Here is a 22,335-nt window from a genome sequence, read left to right as displayed (position 1 = left end):
AATAACAAACATTGGCTGCAAGAGTGACAAAACCGTCACTGACTTAAAGTTCCCTTTGGCCAGTTGTCGCAGTTGTATGGTGTGTCAAAATAGCCTCGATCTGATAATAAATACTTACTTATGAAGAGTGACAACATTTCACGGGGTTATACGGTTTTGCTTCTTCTTCAAAGGTGAGGCTTGAAAAATGGGCCACAAAATGGTATTCAAATCACAATAAATTAACAAGATCACAACAAATTCAAAGTTTTATTTAAGTCCTGCAAAAGGTACCGTACCTCTATTCTCACGCTGATTACTTATGAATAAATTCAAATCGACTTCAACTCAAAATGCCACAACGGCCGTCCAAGTGCAAGGGATGGATATCGCGTGATGTCCCGCCCACTTCAATGAAAAAAGCCCCACCATTTCAAAAGGACCTGCGAATGTGACGCCACGTGCCATCAAGGTGTATCGCTCTCCCCGTTGAATGTTGATGTTCATGGCAATGTTTCTGATCCTTGTGGGAAGTGGGCTCATCGCTTCTACCGCCGATAATGATGTTGATGATGATAATGTCGGGGTTAGTACACACTAAGGCTCGTTGGTTGGCTACATATATTATGCATTATTATAGATATAGAAAACCGAGCCAGCGAAAGATCAAAGAGGCAAAATTGCCCCTCTTCGACGCAAATGGGCGAGGTTATAAATTATGAATGCGGGATGAAAAATACCAATATAAAAATGGTAATGTGACTTGGAAGGGAGAAATGAGTACTATGCGTTGGTTGAGAATAAGAATTTTTAGCTTTACTTGAAATATGTTGGCTTAAATGAAAATAATCGAAAAAAATCTAAAAAAACACAAACGATGCAGGAACACAAAAAAAAACAGCACGCAACAGCATCATTACATATCAATCACATTTGGCCAGCTGGTCATTCCAAACCAGACCAGACAGCTGGAGGCAAATACCCATTCCAGCAGCAGTAGAATCATTCGTTGTCAGACGGACATCAAAAACAAACATGTAAACAAACGAGCTCTCGATTTCCCCCAGCGGCTTTGTTTTCACTGACACCCAAATGATAACACAGGGTTGGTTCAATTTGACTTTGTAGGTACAAGATGATGCAAAAAAAAAATCACTTGGAAATTTGGTTTGTACTTTATCATTAAAAAAAAATATTAGGGCAAACTTAACCTTATAACCAAATAAGTAAACAAACAGTTCACAGCAATCTCTGTACCAATTTGAAAAAAACACCTTAACACTTTTTTGCCAACTTTGATCTTTGAGGAACCTTAAAAAAGTCAACCCGTTCACCAAGTCGCCAAGTCGTACCTACGTATTCGCAGACACGGTTTTTTTTTACTGTCAAGAACAAAGCAGCGCACAAAGATTCGCGAATGCTTCAACCTGTTTCCCACCGTCTTGAACGCACTGTTGATCAACAATGTAAGCAAATCCACGACGGGGCCGGCTATAACAAATTAATAACAATAACAAAGCTGATAAGAAAGCCCCTTGATCCGGCAGCCAACAATCACCGTTTGCCGGCGGTGGTGGTGGTGGACTCCGCCGGACTCCTTCGACCGCTGTCTAGCTGTCAAAGTTGCTGCCGGAGAGGAGGTTGTTCAGGAAGATTCCTTTTCTGCGTTGCTTGGTCTGGATTTATTGTGATTTGTATTGGGCACGCTAGACTTGATTCCTCCCTCAACAAACACACACACATGGGAGAGGGGCGTCATTGTTTTTGTTTTGTGTTTGGAATAAATTTGATTATTTCCCCAAAGGAAAACAAACCATTCAGAGTTTAATATAAATATAGCAAGTGATTGCCAGCTCAGCTGCTAGATCTTGTCTGTTGGCCGAGCTGAGAATCGTCGTTGGCTGTAATTATTATTACCAACTGGCTGGGTGATTATCATTGTACTTCTTGTTACTAATAGTAAATATAGAGTGTGTGGTGGCCAAATGGAATTGCTCACGACCAGATTATGGGGGTTTGATTACCACATCGTTCTCGTGAAGTGTGGCGAAAACAAGTCAAGTTGGGATTCTACCGGGCATTCTGACCCAAGGAATGCAGGTTAATTAGCTTCCATAGAAGCGAGAATTTAAAATGATTATAGTTTCAGACACTTGTAAACAAGTCGTGAGAATGGAATCTACAATCGGTAACACTAATCATTCGTAGTAATTTCCAAATACTTGCTGCCAATTCATTCAACATGTTATTTTTTTCATTATTCCTAGACGTAAGCCAAACCTAGTGTTTATTTGTTTTTAAAATTACCACCAAATCGACGCCGTCGTGCTATTTTGTCGTATGTCGCTTTTTGATGTTCCGAGAAAAATGCGTGTTTGACCTTGAATTAACAATAACAAACACTTCTTGTTTGGTTGACCATTTTTCGCATTGTCCCGAAGTTAGAAAGAATTTGGTTGCCGGAGTCCCGAGTTATAAATGAAAATGTTTACGGTAGTCGAGCTTATACTTCTGTCAAACGTGCTCTGACCTGAAATCCCTTTGGCTAATTGTAGCACTTATATCAACTTTCAGGCTGGGTCAAGATAGCACGACAAGATTTAAACTTCTTTTATCTGAAAAGTGACAACAATGCACGGAGTATCTCGGGGTTTTTTAGTGAATATCTCATGGTTGAGATCGAATTTTGGGGATCTGTGAAGGTCAAAAAGCGAGGCATTTTGAGCAGCAAAAGATGGCGTTCTTAACTCAATTTGGCCTAAAATTCACGTGAGACAAGTTTGCACGACAGCGACGAAATGTAAATCACGATAAAAATATATTTATTGAGATCAAAATAATTCAAATTATATGTGGATTGAAGCTCAAACTTGATAGCTACAATGAATTCTTGATCGAATCATTAGCACAAAAAGATTTTTTTCCGAAAATAGTGCATGGACCTAGTGTGACCTACCCCAGTACATGTTTTAAAAATAATTAGCTTTTTACAAACCTTACCAGTTGGAACATATTCCAAAAATCAATAAAAATCCTATCAATGTCACCCCGGTTATATTTTTTACATTTTTTCAAATGGTTCCTATTAGTGACCATCTCTGAAAAAAAAACTAACTTAATCCAACTATACATACATTTAAGTGAGATCCGGATATATGCGAAAACACATTTTTATACATAGGGGAGTGTGGGGTAATTTGGACACCCTAAGGAAATTGCTCTGTTACGGGCTGTATGGATATTTTAAAGGAATGTGGATGACACCAGAGGATAATAGAGACCATATTTGATGGAAAAATGTCATTCATTTCGATAAATTTTGATGAAAACCCCATTTTTATCGCAAAAGTTAAAAGGTGTCCAAATTACCCCCACATGTTTGTGTGGGGGTAATATGAACACCCCTATGGGGTAATTTGGACATGCCTTGTGGGGTAATTTGGACATACCTTGTGGGGTAATATGAACACCTTTTGTGGGGTAATTTGGACACATGTTGAAGAATAAGTTTAACATTTGATTTTTTGAGCATGTTTTTACTCCTTCAACCTGGTTTTGTAATTGCTTTATATTTTGAAGTGTTGCTCACAATATTTCATCAAAGGTTTAAATAATGATTTTGTGATAGAACTATAATTCAATAGGAAGATAACAAATAGTTCAGTGTAGTATACATAATTTTATCATTAATACTGAAATGATTTAAACATTGGTTCTGGATCAGGCACACTATACTTGTTTTTAGTGATTAAGGTATCGTTTATGTTTATATAAATCAATCTTTATATAGAATTTATTAGCTTGAAAATATCATTTTTTTTTTTAATTTTACATTCTGTAGCCCTTCAAATTTAAATATTATTGTAAACCAGCTTAGAAATTATAAATGTCAAAGAAATTAATTAAAAGCAAGTCTTGTTGAACGCCAAATGTACAGTATAATCAGATTTTCATCAATTCGAATATTGGAATAAATTTATCTAAATTAAAAAATAGGGGTTTTGTGAAAGTTCTCATTGCTCACATTCATTTTTGATTGTTTTGACATATTAAATCCCTTTAAATTTATCTAAATCTCTTTAAAAACTCATCCAACCGTGAAAGTTACTTTTTTGTTGCCTGACAGGTAGACTTACAGGTATGTCCAAATTACCCCACAAGCCATGTCCAAATTACCCCCATAGCATATTCTATCATAAATTGCGATTTTTGATGATAAAAATGGATAAAATGCACAATTTTTATACGTACATATCTCAGGCATCGTCCAAGCATCCCCCTTAAACAAAAAATGTCCACTTTTTTGCCATATAACTTCTGCAAAACCTTATTTCCTAACCTTCAAATATTAGAATTTAAGGCAGTGCCAACCGGCCTTTGGAAACTTTTACATATTATACCAAAACAACTTAACCTATTCCAACTTTTTTGGTTTGTCCATACTCCTAGGCCATTACTAGTACTAGCCTTATCACTTAAATTGCCGTTTTCACTTTATATCCGAAGAAAACGTGATTTTTAAAGGGGTGTCCAAATTACCCCCACTGTCCATATTACCCCAAACTCCCCTAATTTTTGAACTACTTATCGAAACTTCAATCTGTATAAAACTCGATCTATGGGACCATAAACCAAGTCGAATGCAACAGGTTCGAGTCAAATCGGTTCAGCCAGTGCCGAGAAACATGAGCTAGTTTGTTGGTCACATACATACATACACACACATACACACACATACACACACACATACTAATCTAATCTAATCTAATCTAATCAGACCCTAGCGCAGCCAATCTTTCGAAGGGATCCTGGAGAGTGCTTAGGTTAGATCACGCCTAGCACTCTTCTTGTCATTTATGAACACATGTAGTGCGCCATTGCATCGGAATGCATTGAAACATCACAAGCGTTAAAGCGGCCAGGCCTACTGCGTAAAGCCGTATCGCAGAGATGACTCGTAATTGGGTTGAGTTTGAGCACGGAGTGTTCGAACAACAACACAATTCGAGCCAAACATTTCATTAGGGCACAAAACCAAAATCCGCGATTCCAGAAAATCGCTTGCAAAAAGTGCACAACTTGTTTCAATTCCTATTAAAAAAAGAAGCTTCACTGATGGTATTTTTACTTATGATACGATAAAACACATCATTATCCTCAACTCTGCTTGAATGCTTCTTAATTTATGTTGATTTTCGCAATAAAATTAAAAAAAATCTCGTTATTAGGCCCTTTTAACTTTCCAACTGTTGTCCATAATGGGCCCTTTCTAGATGCAATTTCGAAGAGAATTGAAAGGGCACTAAAGCGCTGTCATCCGATTGTTGTTTTGAATGATGTTTATGGGACCTTTTGTTCAGTTAGAAATAATGAGGAATTCAGCGAACATTATGTTAATTGGTGAAGTTTTGTGATCGAATGGTGAGAATAGGGCATGTGAAATATAAAAATTCTTCAAAGGAAACGTTAACCAAACGTTGTTTTGAAGTGAATTAGTGTTAAGAATGTATGAAAACTTCACTTCATAACATAGAAAGTTCCTCAACTACGAAAAACTAACGAAAACGAAAAGGGCACAATTGAACTTTTTTTCTGGTTCGGATTGAACATTGTTATGGGCCCTTTTGAGTTTTTGATTTTTTCAATAGGAAATTGTTTGTTATCAATCTGATTCTAGGAGGGCATGTAGGGAGTGTACTAATGAATGGAATAGTGGAATAATCCCGAATGTTTACGTTTTGGTTTTGGGCCCTAATGAAATGTTTGGCTCGAGTTCTGAATCGACAGGGGAGGAAGAAGCGTGGGGACACACCACCATACGCTCCGAGATTTTTGGTTGTATTCGTTGGGAGCACCATGCTAAGACGGTTTGGTACTCCGGGACCCTCTGGGATGGGACATTGTATTTCCACGAATGCCCTGGACACTATTTGCCGTGGTTATAGCGCCACAACTCGCTCTCTGTAACAGTATTCCTAATTCCAGTCCACGCTCACCAAGTCCTCATGGCCTAGCGGTTAGCATTTTTGCTTACCAATCCAAAGGACGGGGGATCGAACCCCGCCTCGAGCGACTTTGATTTTTCGTTCATATTCATCATTTCAAATTTATGTGTTCTTAACTTTCTCGTTGGGAGCAGATGTGCATCGAACCCAGAATCATTCGCTTACAAAGCGAACACCGTAACCAGTCAGCCACGGCCGCTCTCGCACACACATACACACACACATACACACAGAACTTTGTTCAATTTTCGATTCTGAGTCGATATGTATACATGAAGGTGGGTCTACGACTTTTTTTTATAAAATGTTCATTTTTAGAGCAGAATTATAGCCTTACCTCAGTGAGGAAAGCAAAAATTTCAATGGTTCAGTGAGGAAAGCAAAAATTTCAATGGTTCAGAAAAATCCCAAAAATCGTCAGATTTAGGAGATAATATTTCAAAAGAGCGGAATTTTCAAATTTTCACCCTTTAAAAATGTAAGTCTTAATTTCATCATATTTTTTTCGAAAACATCATAAAGATTAATTTTGTTCCAAAAAACAAACATTTTTTCCAAAAAAAAACACATAACTCGGCAGCAAACCGTGAATCATGACAAAGGTTTTTCTAATCGATTTGGGATCGTCAGCGAAGTTGCGGATAAAAATTTTCAGAAACAAAATAGTACATGAAAAAAATATTATTGCAACTGTCAAAATCGCAACACAAAACCATTTTTTATTTGTTATTTATTTTAGGCAAATGGGCAAATTTTACGTTTGAGTTTGGATGGTAAAAAAACTGATACAGAAGCTTGAATTTATGAAACAATGATTCCTTCTAAGAAAATATTGAACATTTTGACCTGGGTGATGCATAGAGAAAATGCGTAATGTGATTTTTGAATGATCCCACCTTGTTTACATCTACAAAATAGGAGGCTGTTCAAGCAAAAGCATGACTTTTTGGTATTGGTAAATGAACTGTTTTGTAATAAGGTGAATGTGTTTCATTTTGTCTAGTTTTTTTCCTATTTTTGCTGGAAAATTTTGTGTTTTCAAATTTTAATCTTTTAGAAGGGGTTTTCCTTCTAAACAATTCAACGATTAAAAACAATTCTAAAAGATCGATAACAATATTCTCTACTCTTGGCGTAAAGTAAATTGGTTCCACTATCACAGTTAAAATTTGAGGCCATTTTGCGAACCACTATTCGGGACCCAGATTATGACAAATTTATCAACTAATTTTTAGATGCAAAAACAAATTTGCAGTCGAAAATTACATTATTTTGATTCGATAATGTTCACCGCAACTCCAAAAATATCACCAATCTGATGAGAGTCATATCCAGCTTACCAAGTCCGTGCCCCAATCCTCTTGGCTAAATAAATAAAATGGTATTTTTTTACCGAAAAGAGCTCAAGTTTTGGCTATTTCAAAATATTCCAAAAAGGAAAATACAAAGAAAAACAAAATAATTTGAAAGTGAAATAAGAAGGAAAGTTTGTAATGTACAAAAAAGCTTAAATAAGTATTTACATAAATTAGCACATAGAGGGGATAAAAGTTGAGATACGTTCAAAATTGTCCAAAATCTTCATAACTCAATTAAATTAACATCCCACCTAACCTCCACGGTGCTCAAGCTTTAATGACTGCTCCCAACTCAACAGCAGCAGCAGCAGCCAACAATGGCCCCGTCATCTAACTATTTCGACCTAGAAATCTAGTTCTGACTGCAGTAAAGTAAGCCAAGAAGACAAACAGAGATTACGCAACCTGAAAATGTACAAGTGGGATAGATTTGATGTTGGTCATGGTTAAGGGACGGTCTGGCGCCTTCTTTCGCAATACTTTAACGTTTTACATCAGTTTTTTTGAAAATTTTGTCTATGAATGTTTAAACATCATTTCAAATCGTTCAACTCTTCCCGAGAGCATCTCGTTTAGCAGATCAACTAAACAGTTGCAAATTTTCGCAAACAGCGCGCAAAACTCGCAAAAGAGCCCGCAAGATTTAATTACAGACCGTTTCGCGAGCGCGCACGCGGTGAAACGCAAAAACAAAACCGTTCACACCCGCACCCAGAGAGCGAGAAGCCTTCGAAAGCTCGAAATGTGCAAATCATCGTGCTAAATAATGATTACCTGGCGGTGGGTAGAGTGCCGGTGCAAGTGCGCAAACTGCGAAGGTAAAATTTGGGCAAATTTTCGAGGGTTTGATTTTAAATTTAAGAATAGATTAGAAGACTCAATTTACTGTTATTTTAAATTACTTTTTTTAATTTCTAGAATTTGACAACATCCCTTTTGAACAAACTTTGGAACATTTACCCTAAAACCTAGACACTAAAACAAAACAAAAAATCCGCAAAGTCTCACCCAGTGCAGCCGCGGTTTCCTTTTGTGTTATAAAAATAGAACTCTGGCCCCCATGAGCATAAATCGACGAGCATATCCAATTCGCGAACCCTACTTAGACCCCAAAAGGGGCTAAAAATAACCAACCACCGTACCCTCATACTTGTTTTTGTTGTGGAGGGTCGTGGCGAGTGTTGAGTTTTTTTTTTTTTTTTTGTGGCAACGCCAAAGATTAGCCGACCCGACCAACCGGCCGGTCAATTATGACGAAGCTGCAAAAAAGTGACAGGAAAAGACGTAAACTAAACTGTTGGCTCAAAGATTTGCAATAGACCGAGCGCGGTGAAGGCTTTTAAGACTGGCGTGAAGATCTGCCGAAACGGGGTGGACTTCAGGGGAAACCACCCTGGAGGAGTTTGGATATTGGATGAAATAGATGCAAAATTTGGCTGGTTAATTTTTTATTTATAAAAAATACAAGAATATACATAAACGTTAACTTCAAAATATTCAAAAAGAAGATCATATAATAACATTAAATACTTCAGTATACGGAGATTTCATATCAACCCGAGCAGACGGAAATAACTTGGGAATATCATTTTGTGATATTTCAAAACTTGGGTCCATATACACAAAAATGGCTTATATAGGCCTAGTATAACATGTCTACAAAGTTTCATTGAAATCGGAGAGAGTCGGATACAAAAGTACCAGAAAAATTCCTGATTTGAGCTAAAATTGCTCTAGTACAAAACATGTTTTTTACAGAAGCCTTTACAAATGTTTGAAACCAACAATACTCTTTGTTTCAAAATGTTGATATTATGTTGTGATTTTTGTCAAGACTTTATTACAAATAAGTGAAAGCTAAATAAGCAATGTCAACAATCTCCCACAAAGTAACATTTTGATAGCCGACCAATTAAACCTGGCCCCCAAAAGCGGCCTTTTCCCACAGTGCCTCCCAGTCAATTGGTGCTCTGCAAAGTCTTCGCCATTTTTTTATGATCTCCACAAAGAGCAATTCGTCACAGCCTCCAGGTTTCCTCGTCTACCAGAACCGTTGACCTTTTGCGGGGTTTGACGTACGTACTACCGATGCCGCCGCCGCCAATGGGGCCAAAGTTGCCGCAAAATCGATGCCAAAAACCTCCATCAACCCTAAACGGAGTTGCCGCCACCGCTGATTGACTGTCGGAGATTGGGCGACTCTCTCAATTTCCGCGCCAATTAGTCTAAATTGGCCGGGGCCGAAAATAGAGTTTTGGCGAGTTTGGCGGGTGCAGACGCACCTATTAATGGGTTAAAACAAAGCTTGGATGCCGCAACATACATTGAGTTCAAATCTTAGGTAATAACTTAAGAGGTATTATTTTTGAATTTTAATAATCAATTTCATCTGGTCCTTTAAAAGTATGTTAATTTACATGTTTTATGTGTAGTTCCTTTTTTCAACATTCAAAAAATCATCTTACCCCATTTCCAGATGTTACTCTCCAAATCCGTGCAAATTCGTGTTGACCGTTGCAAAGAGCGCCAATTTCGTTGCAACTCTGCATTGCAAATCGCTTTCGACTGCATCTGAGCGGCTTGATCCAGTTTGGTCTAATCGACGATGACTAACGAAACATAACCTAGAAAATCTAGAAACAAGCTGCGCCAACCCCCACAAATCTTTCCAAGATTTGAGTTTGAGTTTCTGGGATTTTCCCAAAACCAACGCGAACCGGATTCTTCCGAAAAGGGCCACACATGTGTCCGAGAGCCCTTGAACGACGCACAAACAGCCCAAAAAAGTACTCGCTCGAGGTTGGTCGAATTTCCGCTGCGTTGCACAGTTGGTTGGTGTGCGCCTCAGAGTTGGATGAGTCACACGCGTTTGGAACTGCACTGTGATGAAATTTGAGGGGGCCCAAATCGAACGCTGGCGCAGTGGATTTGTTTTCGGGGGAATTCCGGATTTTGGTTTTTCTAGGAAAGGGATTGGAAAAAGTGAGGAGGTGATGCAATCGATGTAAAATGGCACGAGTTTACAATGTAACATGTTGGAACGTGAAATCATCATGATTCATCTGATGAAATTTGTGTTATGCCGTTTGCCGTATTTCATAATTTGTTACTTGTTCACTTGCACACAAAAGCTCGGCTTCAAATTTTGAAAGAAAAAAATTATCGTAAAATGGTCAAGACATAATAACAGTATTGCATGAATAATATAAATTTGAAAGATATCAAATTCGAAGGTTCAATATTACTTCTGTTATGATAATATCACCTTAATTTAAACTGAAAATGTAAAATCACAATAGAAAAGAAATAGAACCAAATTTTTTTTTTAATTAAAGATGTACTCGTTGCCAGATGAAATATTACCTTGTTTTTGTACTGTGCAGTACGGACATTATTTTTCAAAATCATCTGAAACGAACTTTTTTACACGGAGAGACCGGCCGGGGCAAATCTAAGAAAATCTTGGTTAATTTAACTAAAAGTATGGGTTAATTTTTTACACAGCTTTTTTTCAACAATCGATTGTTGATTTTGTTAACCCGAAATTGCTAACCACCGGTAATTAAAATTAACTAAAAAAATACTTGGAATTGCCATTTTTGTTGGTTAAATGGCCGAAAAAAATTCTAGCAGTCGACTGCTAGAATATTTTTTTCAGAAAATTAGCTAAAAATTTCTTGTTTTCAGCTGAAATATTGTGGAATATTCTGTTAAAAACTGGCTGGGAAATGTATTTCAACTATTTTTCAACTATTTTTTTTCGTTGTATCAACCGAAATATTTTTGCATGCAGCAAATTATTAGTGTTTTATAACAAAACATTTCTTAATTAGACATAATTTATGTAATTGTTGATATATATTTTCTTCAATTATCTAACGATATAGGCTGGGCCTAATTTCTAGCTATATTTTAACTATTGTCTTACTTGAATACAGAAAAATATTCGTACATGCAGTCAATAATTAGCTGTTGTTAGCAATATTTTTATTGAATTTGCATTAAATTTTGTAATAATGCCTCACAAATGAGTGCTGAGTGTTTTTATTTTCGCATTTATTCTGCCTAAAAATTTAACGTTTTGTACTAATTTGTTTTTTTTTTTGCATGAAGTTGTTAAGTTACTGTTAAAGAGCATCAAAACAAAACTTTTTTTTAACTGTTGTTATAAAACATGTAAAGTTTGATTAATGTTTTAAAAAATTACGTTGCATTGAACTAAAAATAATGAAAAAGCATATTACAAATTTTGTTAAACATATTTAAAAAAGATGTTTAATTTAACATGAATTCCTGAAAAATAGAAATCGAGCAAAATTTTCACCAAGTTTTAAGCTTATATTTTTATTATGTTGTATAAAATTAAGTGTTGTATCCACTTACCATCACTGTGAAATCATCCGATAAGTCATCATCATCAACAATGGTCTCAGGTTTAGTTATTTTTCATGTGGTTGGACACAGAATTTTCATTAAAGTGAACCTTTTGCTGCAAATAGACATGTGAAATGTATTAGTAATTTAATACAAAATTCTTAATTTCGGCTATAAACTGAAAAAAGGAACGTAAATAAATGAAATTATATTGAAGAAAGAAGAATTATCAATAATGCCAATTACCAGGTTGCATTAATTTAACAATTACTTTTAGCAACAAACTTTCATTGCATTTGATTCAATTTATTCAACGTACTCCGGTTCCTGAAAAAATATTTTGAGTTTTACTTACCAGTTTATTGAGCAGTCATATTGCAACAAAACTTTCAAGATAATAATTATCTTCTTTTATATATTTTTATTTTTTTTTATATTTTACTTCATCTCTATTTTGCGTTGCGTACATATGGCATTTCTATGTATTTAATAATTGATGATTCTGAAAAAAATAATGGTTTTATCCGTCGTAAGCACGAAGCTTTTTAATTATTCAGTTTTCTAATAAGAATCACATTAGATAAATTATTGTGCAATAATAAACCCATACTTACTTGGATTAACCAACATTTTGTTAAATTTGCCCGGGCTGCTCTATCCGTTAAGAGTTGGCCCGCATCTCCCTTCTACTACCCTCTCTTTCCATCAAACATTCTTATAACGTGTTCAACTCACTCGCATTGGAGGTCCTCATGGCGAAGGTCGTCCTCTTGCTCTTCATAGTTTATCACCTGCAAAGAAATCATCAACAAACCTACTCACCAATTCCAGCTCCCCAGTTGCAACACTTTGATTTACCACTTCAACATTAGCTAAATAGTGTAATTTTCACCTTTCACATCCTCTCACTTCATAATTAACAACACAAACTCAACAAATCGACCGCTCTCGTTCGAATCCTGACTTCAAATGACAGACGTAAACAAACCCAAGTTTATCTTTTAAATATTCAACCAATTGTTAATTATATTCAACAAAAAAAATCTTGATTTTTCTAAAACCAAAGCTAACAGCCGAGCACGTTCATTCGAGTTCGGGAAATATGTTAGCTTTTTGCCTTTAGCATTTTCAACAAACAGGTTATTAAATTAATACTGAATTTTGGTTAATTTAACTGAAAATTGGCAGTGACAAGTACGTTTTTGTTAAAATTTACGAAAGTAAAATCAACAATTTTAATTGTTAAAATTTCTGGGCACGGTCTCTCCGTGTAATCTTGATAAGGCCGATGCAAATATTTTTCAACGTTTTTGTCCCTCGGACAAAAACAGAGACCGAAAAAGTCAGAGACCGGAGTCGAGAGGGAGAGGCAAAAAAATAAAAAAATATATAAAAATTGAGATAACAAGCCATGGTTTCAACATTTAAATAGAGAAAGTGTTTCAAAATTCACTGGTTCAGATGTCAGATGTTTTGCCATCATTAGTTTTCAAAAAATGTTAGATTCGACGAAAACAAAAAATTTTAGCAAAAAAAAACTTTACCAATAACAAACATCGAAAATTTTCATAAATTCAAAAGATATTTAAATCAACCCAAACATGCTAACAATGCTTCTAAACGCAGGGGGAGTGCATTTTAACTTGATTTCAGCTGATTAAATTTCCATTGAAATTTTGAAGTTTTTTGAAAAAAAAAATTTTTGCCCTCTGATTTTGCAAACTAACTTTGCAGGGGGGGTTGACAAAAACATTAAATAAAATTTGTACTAGCATACTAGCGTCTGTTGCTTGGGTCGTGGCATAATCGGATCTGAACAGAACTGAAACTCGCGGGTTAACTAGTGCACAGTAATTTGTAATCAAAACTTTATTGCTCTTGGTTTCTGTCGGTTTATTGAACTGTACTGGACGGTAATTAGACGAGAAACTGTAACTTTCTACATCTTGAGCGGTATTTCAGAACAGGACGGTTCTGTTCTGTCTGATCTGTTCTGTACTGTGTCTCGCGGAGCAATGGCCACTTCTAGAGAAGATTCTTGTGACTAAAGCTGGTAGTTTTAGCGGGAAATTCTATAACAATGCCAAAAACTCATTTGGATATGCTTAGAATTATTCTGTAGTACTCAGTGTTGAAAATCTGGCGACTATGATTAATTTTGCGATTAATCGCTGCCTGTTACACCCCACGAATAAGACTGCTGAGAATAATCTTTATTCTCAAATTGCCACGACTAGCTGTCATTCGTCAAGAGTGCTGTCGATGATTGTAACAACCCATGACTGCTGGCAGTAAAGGGGCAAGATTGGATCTTGATCGCAGCAAGTTGATGACTAAACCCAATCATTCTAATTTTTATTCGTCTCTGCCACACCCAGCGATCAAGTGGCAGTCAGGAAAAACGAGATCAAAGCATACTCAGAGGGCCTTTCTTCAGGCAATCATTATTCGCTCGAAGAGATTTTTTTTCAACCTTGGTAGTACTAGATCTAACTGAACTGATACAAATCTACAATCTGAACCTTTTGCATGCGCAAACAACAATACACAAGATTATTTTTGAAAATTTTGAAGAAAAACTGTCTTTCTCACTTCTCATCAAAAATGGATGGCATTAAATATCTGAAAAATATATTTTCATATTAATGATAAAAACCAAGTGCGTCTGAGGCCAGCTTCGTTCAATTAAGATCCGGCTTCAAAAAATCACATAAATATTACTTAAGTGGTCATGACTCGAGACAGGGTTGCCAGATTTTCAAAAATTTTATACCGTTTGAAAGGTCTTTCGATCACCTATCCAGCGATGGGTCGGATGTTAGATCCGGACACAGTTTTCATACAGATAAGTGAGATCCGGCCTTAAAAAAAACCATCATCCGATTCTCAAAGTTCACACTTTTTTATACATAACTTTTGAACACCTTATCTGATCTTCAAGAAATTTAAAAGCGCAGTATGGGTCACCAGACCGAATCGAAGAAAAGAATTTTGAGCATCAAGGCGAACGCAAACGCAGATCGAAAATAGACATTGACATTTGCCATCCCTTTTTTGGCAACACGATTTTTTCAAACATTTCTTATTGCTAAAAAAACAACTTCAATTTTTAAATTGTTCATTATTGTGTGAAGTATAAAATAGGGATTTGATCAACAATTTCAAAGCAATGAAATTATTGAAGCATTGATTCATTAATCAGTGATTTTTTGAGTCCGATTTTGAAAGGTCGAAGTAGGCCGAAAAACTAAATTTCACAAAAGTATTTATTGATTGTCAATTAAATTTTGCATCTAACATTGATGTTTAGATACTTTTACGAGGCCTATCGGTTTAGCTGTTTGTCATCTAATTCAGCGGGGGACCGCCAGAGCTCTAAATCATATAAAAAATCGGAAATCATTGAGTTCAAAAATATGAAAAAAATATTGTGGGAATTTGGAAAGAGTTTTTTTTTTTGCTAAAATTAAAAAATACAGAAATTGAAAGAACAAGCCATAATCTCAACATTTGAATGAAAAAAGTGTTTTAAAATCATTACTTTTCAAAAATGTAAGATTTGAGGAAAACATAAATTATATCTAAAAAACTTACTTTTTGCTGTACTGTACATTGAATTTTTTTTTTTGAAAATTCAAAGGATGTTTGAATGAACCCAAACATGTTAAAAATAATTCTAAACGCAGGAAAATGCATTTTAAATTGATTTCAGATGATTGCATTTGAATTTCCATTGAAATTTAAAAGCTTTTTGAAAAAAATATGTTTTGCCCCCTGATTTTTTGGGCCGATTTCGAAGGGGAGTAGACATAAACTTTTAAAAATATTTCTAGAGTTTGTTTTGAAAGGTCCTATAAACTATCCAGGTTTTTAAGCGAAGATGGTGTTCGAATGTTTAACGTCCGAAATGTCAAAATCGCGCAGTAGCACCGGTAGCACCACGTTTTGCTTAAAAAGCTGGATTGAGTTTCATATGATTTTAGTACCTAATAAATAAAAGTCTAGATTTGTACAAGCCTAAAACACACAAAAAAATATGTTGCAATTTTATAACACGCAGAAAAATAAGGCATATTTGAATCAACAAAACGTTTTGTTGATTTGAAAATCATGATTTTTGTTGAATCAACGCTAAACGTCAAAGTAGCTTTTTCAAAACAACAAAAGACTTTTGTGGAATTGAGAAAATCAAGATTTGTTCATACGCAATTTTGTTGTTGATTATACTCAACAAGAAATTTGTTGATTCAAACCTCGTACAGGCTGATTCTACAAAACATTTTTCTGCGTGAAGAAGTCTGTGTTTTGATTTTAGAGTGTACAATTTTATTTTCTCAAATGAGCAAACCCCAAAGCAAACTAACTGCAGAGAGCTATATCCATTTTTTTTCTCCCAAATTGAGAGAAATGCAACGTACTCTCCAGCACTCTCTGGGAACCCCTTCGAACATATTTAGCTTACGCTCTCGCTCTCTCACTTAGTCTGTGATCATATGTTTGCAACAGTGCAAAGATCACAGGGCCAACATTAATAAATGTATGCTGCCCTTTGCATCTCACTCAAATACAGCAGTGTAAACATTATGAAATAGGAAAGAGAAAAAGAGACAAAACACTGTCCAAGCAAAATATTATAAAACAAAAACAAACCATAAAGGCGAAAATAAACAATCTTCACGCACATGATCACACCATCCCGCACACAAACACATGGTTAGTTTGAGTGTGTTGGTGTATTGGTGCCACAGTCAGTGGTCAGGAAAGGCCGATGAGCTAAAAATAAATCAAACACAAACGCACACACACACACACACACGCACACACCGAGGAAGACGGTTTGACGATAGGCACATGACGCGTGCGCTGGAGAATGGTCGAGTTATCACGTATTTTAGTCACTTGTGCTAAGAAGCTTCGCACCCTCTGTACTTGGTGGTCGACGGTCGACGTTGATGCGCACACGTCGTCGTCTACAGAGCAGAGGGGTTTTTATTTCCACTTCCCAAACTCCGAGTCTGACCGCGATAAGCCGAGTACCACATGTAGGCGAACTGTTTTGGTTTGAAAATAGATTAATTGTATTTTTAATAAAAATGTATTTCATATTATTTCCCGGACTCTGGGCGCTGGGAACAATGAGTCTGGCCCCGGGGCACGTGATTTGTGCGTGCGAGCGCTGATAACGAAGGCGATGTTTACCACTTGCCGGATTCTGGATTTCCAGTTCATCAGTGGAGTAGGTAGCGACGTATGTTACGACATTCCTGAGCACATTAACAAGTGTGATTCAATGTCATCTTTGGTGGTGTGATCGAATCCAGCATAATCATCGTAACTGTGGGGTGTTACTGAGACGTAATCCGGCGTAGATTAAGTCGTAAGGGACGGACTATAAACGTTGACCAGTTCGACTAGCGTTGTAACTAAGTGTTTTTCCCTAATCAAAACCTATTTCGGCAATGACTAGGCAGAATCGACATTACCCATGCGAGACCAGATAATCAGGATTGTGGGGAAGTCACAAGTTCAACTGAAAACATCGCTTTCTTGAACTTCTTGAACATAATAAAATAATAAACACTATCAGAAATTACAGACCAACAGGAAATGCAGAGAAAAAACAGACTTGAAGACTTTTGTCAATTTTGTCATTTTTTTGCAATTAAGTCAATCTTGTATTTTTTTTTTCAATTTTGTCAATTTTGTCAATTTTGTCAATTTTGTCAATTTTGTCAATTTTGTCAATTTTGTCAATTTTGTCAATTTTGTCAATTTTGTCAATTTTGTCAATTTTGTCAATTTTGTCAATTTTGTCAATTTTGTCAATTTTGTCAATTTTGTCAATTTTGTCAATTTTGTCAATTTTGTCAATTTTGTCAATTTTGTCAATTTTGTCAATTTTGTCAATTTTGTCAATTTTGTCAATTTTGACAATTTTGACAATTTTGACAATTTTGACAATTTTGACAATTTTGACAATTTTGACAATTTTGACAATTTTGACAATTTTGACAATTTTGACAATTTTGACAATTTTGTAATTTTTTTCAATTTTGTCAATTTTGTCAATTTTGTCAATTTTATCAATTTTGTCAATTTTGTCAATTTTGTCAATTTTGTCAATTTTGTCAATTTTGTCAATTTTGTCAATTTTGTCAATATTGTCAATTTTGTCAATTTTGTCAATTTTGTCAATTTTGTCAATTTTGTCAATTTTGTCAATTTTGTCAATTTTGTCAATTTTGACAATTTTGTCAATTTTGTCATTTTTTTCAATTTTGTCAATTTTGTTAATTTTGTTAATTTTATCAATTTTGTCAATTTTTTTCAATTTTGTCAATTTTGTCAATTTTGTCAATTTTGACAATTTTGACAATTTTGACAATTTTGACAATTTTGACAATTTTGACAATTTTGACAATTTTGTAATTTTTTTCAATTTTGTCAATTTTGTCAATTTTGTCAATTTTATCAATTTTGTCAATTTTGTCAATTTTGTCAATTTTGTCAATTTTGTCAATTTTGTCAATTTTGTCAATTTTGTCAATATTGTCAATTTTGTCAATTTTGTCAATTTTGTCAATTTTGTCAATTTTGTCAATTTTGTCAATTTTGTCAATTTTGTCAATTTTGACAATTTTGTCAATTTTGTCATTTTTTTCAATTTTGTCAATTTTGTTAATTTTGTTAATTTTGTCAATTTTGTCAATTGTGTCAATTTTGTCAATTTTGTCAATTTTGTCAATTTTGTCAATTTTGTCAATTTTGTCAATTTTGTCAATTTTGTCAATTTTGTCAATTTTGTCAATTTTGTCAATTTTGTCAATTCTTGAAACTCTTTTTTTTAATTAATCTTGTAGAGTAATATTTTTTTCAAAAAAATCCTTTTCAATCAGATTTTGTAAAAATATTGCAACGATATACCGTGGAGCTCAATTTCGTTCATAAAAAAATGCAAAATATGATTTAAGATTTATTTATTTTTGTGTGTGATTTTACCTATTTAACGGAATTATTATTTTTTTTTTTTGATTTTTTTGGAAATTTTGAATTTTCTCAAATTATATAGCAAAAATCAGATCGTTTTCACGTCACCAAATCATATCACTATTAAATTAAAATCAAAGTTTTTTTATGAATTGTGGTAGTCACGCCGTGAGACGTAAAGCTCAAACATATATTTGTAAGTAATTTTTGTAATGATTAAAAAGGAAATTCAATTTCAAGTAAAAATTAATCTCGTGCATGCTGCATTGAACAGCAAAAGGTCAGATATTTCAATAAATTTCATTTAGTTTCAGTCCAGACTAGATTTTCGCAAGCCTCGATTATCCGAAGGATTCTTAGGAACTTACGAGTATTTTTGTTATATTTTCTCATGTTTTAGCTTTAATTTGCCAAATGCATTTTCCCAATTTTTCTTAAAATTGTTGATCGCCATCTTGAATTTCAAATTTCCAAATAACTTTGGAGCATTGTTGTGAGTCATATTTGTGCTTAACGACCCAAAACAAGATAGTGAAAAAAATATTGTAACTGGATTATCATAAGACTACCGATAATCAAGTCATGAACTCATTGAAAAAAAATTCCATTTCCGATACTTCGAACAATTTTCATGAGCTGATATTTACAAGTTTCATTATGTTTGAGTAGGATTTTTTTTTTTTTTGATATTTTTCAATTCCATATTTTTATTGAATGTTTTTTAGTGGTTTGGATACATGACAAATTATGTTGATGTTTATTTTTGTTTCGAACCAACATTTTGGAAAAATCTTCAAAATTACAGGAAATTTGCGTCTGATCTTTACAAAACATTCAGAAAAAAAAAAAACAAAAAGTCTTCTTTGAAATTTTAAATTCGAAAGTGAGTTTTTATTAATTATTGATATGCCCCTTGTTAAAAATCGTTCTGGCAAAATTTTTGGAACGTATTTAGACAAGATTTTTCGTGTTTTTTAAAAAGATTTTTTTGAATTTTTTAGAGCTAAAGAATATCAAAAGAAATTTGACTCCTTTGTTATGTTTGAGCAGGACTTTGTGAAATTTTAGATTTTTTTGAGATTTTTTTTTTCAGTGTAATGGTGATTTTTTGTACTTTATGGATTTTTGGGAATTGGAAACATGACAAATTATTTATATTTTTATTTTTGTCTGGAACAAACATTCAAGACAAATCGTCGAAATTACAGATCTTATTATATTTGTTTGACTTAGCGAAATTTTGACTCTCGGTCAGTTGAAAAGTCTTTAACAATTTTTGTTTGACTTTTTGAAATTTCGGAATATTTATTTGATATATTGTATTTCATTGGCTGAAACTAACGATTTTTTCGTGATTTGGAAAATTATTTGGACATTTTGGCACTTCCATTTTTTTTCCACAATGTTGGCCAATGCAAATATTTTTTGAAGTTTATGTCCCTCGACTCTGACCAAAGTCGAGGAGGGGTGCAAAAAAAAAATAAAAATTAAAAATTACAGGCCATGGTACACGTGAACGAAAAAAGGGTTTTAAAATGCATTTTACACCTGCCCAGTCAAAATAGCAAAGTATCAAAGAATTTCGTCGAAAAAAAACTTCTTGCGGTGCTGTACATTGGAATTACACAAATAATTTAAATAATTTTGATCGATCCTAGACATACAAAATATGATTTTAAACGCAGAAAAATGCATTTCAAACTGGTTTCAGTTTGTTATGTGAAAATTTTGAAATCGTTTGAATTTTTTTTTCTGCTCTCTGATTTTTTGGACCGATTTTGACGGGGGGGGGGGGGACTTCGATCTTCGCATAATCGAACTTTGAGTAATCGAAACTTCGGAAAGTAGTAGTGCGTCCATCCCGGGAATTCCCGGGACAAAAATCCCGGGATTTTTCCAAAACCGGGAATTCCCGAATCCCGGGATTTTTTTTTATTTTATCCCGGGAATTCCCAAAATTGAAAACAAATCAAATTTTGTTTGGAAATTTTGATTTGGTTGTGGAAATAGATGAATATTTGAATACATAATACTCGACAAAAAGTTAAAAGCATTAAAATTTGTATTCGGCATATAAGGTAGTCAGAAATTTTCCAACACAAAAGTATGTTTACATGGCAGCTAGACGTTTGTTTGCATCAGATTTCCTATCTCTTTCTAGCATAAGTTTATTGTCAGACGACTTCTAGCTGGTTTTTTTTTGACTGACCGCCCGATATGTCAGCCAACATACTTCGCAGGGCTGTGACAGTTCGAGCTCGATCATTGTTTGCATCAGGACACTGTGACGAGAAGTTCGTCATTTTTGGGTTAATTTATATTTCTATAGAGTAATCTACGTGCGTATGTATTGCGTGTACGTACACGAAAATAAAGTGAGGTTAAATTTTGTCAGGCAGCAAAACCAAATGGTGCGCTAGTGTGCGTACGCGAAACGTCATAAAGCTCTATAACTGGGCCTAGCCTTATAGTAGCATTATAATGGCTTGTTAGGAAAATCGCTGAAATTTTAGTTTTCAGATCCGCAAAAAAATAATAATAATTGATATTATATTTTCGTATATTTATGACATTAAACTTTAAAAAATCATATTTCATTATTTTTCATCAAAAACCGGCATCTGGAGCAAATCAGGACAAAAGTAAGAAATTTGCCATTTTTTTGCAAAATGTTCTGATTGTTTTGATTGATTTTAGTTACAACATGAATAGAACAAAACAATTAGTACACTGATTTCCAAAATCTCCTGTATCTATCCAGACTGCAGTCCAGATTATCTCCAGTTGGCGGTAGTGATTTAAAGATAATTTTTCAAATATGTTTCAAATTAACTACAAGAAATTCTAGACTCATACAAAATGTTATATTTTCTGGTATAATTTCGTGTTTTTTGACAGTTTCAAAGAAAGAAAAAAAGTTTAAGCTTTTTTTAATGATGTCATAAAAATAAATAAATAAAAGAAATATCTAAATAAGAAGCTTATTAAATTTGAATCACATCAGATTCAAAATCCAAAGCACATCAAAGAATAATCTTTTAATGTATTTTAAACAATCATAAAAACTGCTGTCTTTGTTTAGATTGAAGTGTAGATTATCACCAATTAACAGTATTGAGCTAATTCTGTAATTTTAGGCTTGAAAAACATAACAAATATAATAAAAATATAGATTTTATGACTGCTTCAAAAATTTCCCGGGATCCCGGGAATTCCCGGGATTCCAAAAATATTTTTCCCGTTTCCCGGGAAATTCAAAACCCGGGAAAATTGGACGCCCTAGAAAGTAGAGTATATCATTTAAATTACTGAACTATTGTTATTTGTTATCTTGATTCACAACATGATTTAAAAAGTCAGTTAAAAGTTTGAGTGGTTCTGCAAAGGAAGCAACAAACCTGTTTCGTGAATTACTCAACCGTACTGTACTGCCAGCGGTTTTTTTTTTTTCTTCCTTTCTTTCTTTCTGGGGCTTACCAGGCCACAGCTTATCGTCAACTCCTCCTCGCACTTTCTTCGTAACAACCACCAACCAACACACGCACACCTCTCCGTGTGTATGTTTGCATACGGGGACCCTTGGCCACTTCCTTCACCTCTCCGCGATCAGCAGAAAGAGAGCATAACAGTAT

At 34.5% G+C, this 22,335-nt stretch overlaps 1 protein-coding gene across 1 annotated transcript in view; it reads left to right on the top strand.

Annotated features, from left to right (window-relative positions):
* LOC120421843 (LIRP-like) overlaps positions 1 to 22,335 on the top strand; it is a 368,041-nt gene that overhangs the window by 339,202 nt on the left and 6,504 nt on the right. The gene's annotated exons all lie outside the window — the stretch shown is intronic.

This window comes from Culex pipiens, chromosome 2, assembly GCF_016801865.2.
Source record: "Culex pipiens pallens isolate TS chromosome 2, TS_CPP_V2, whole genome shotgun sequence".
Taxonomy (NCBI): Eukaryota; Metazoa; Arthropoda; class Insecta; order Diptera; family Culicidae; genus Culex; species Culex pipiens.
This window is presented reverse-complemented; position numbering and strand designations above follow the sequence as displayed.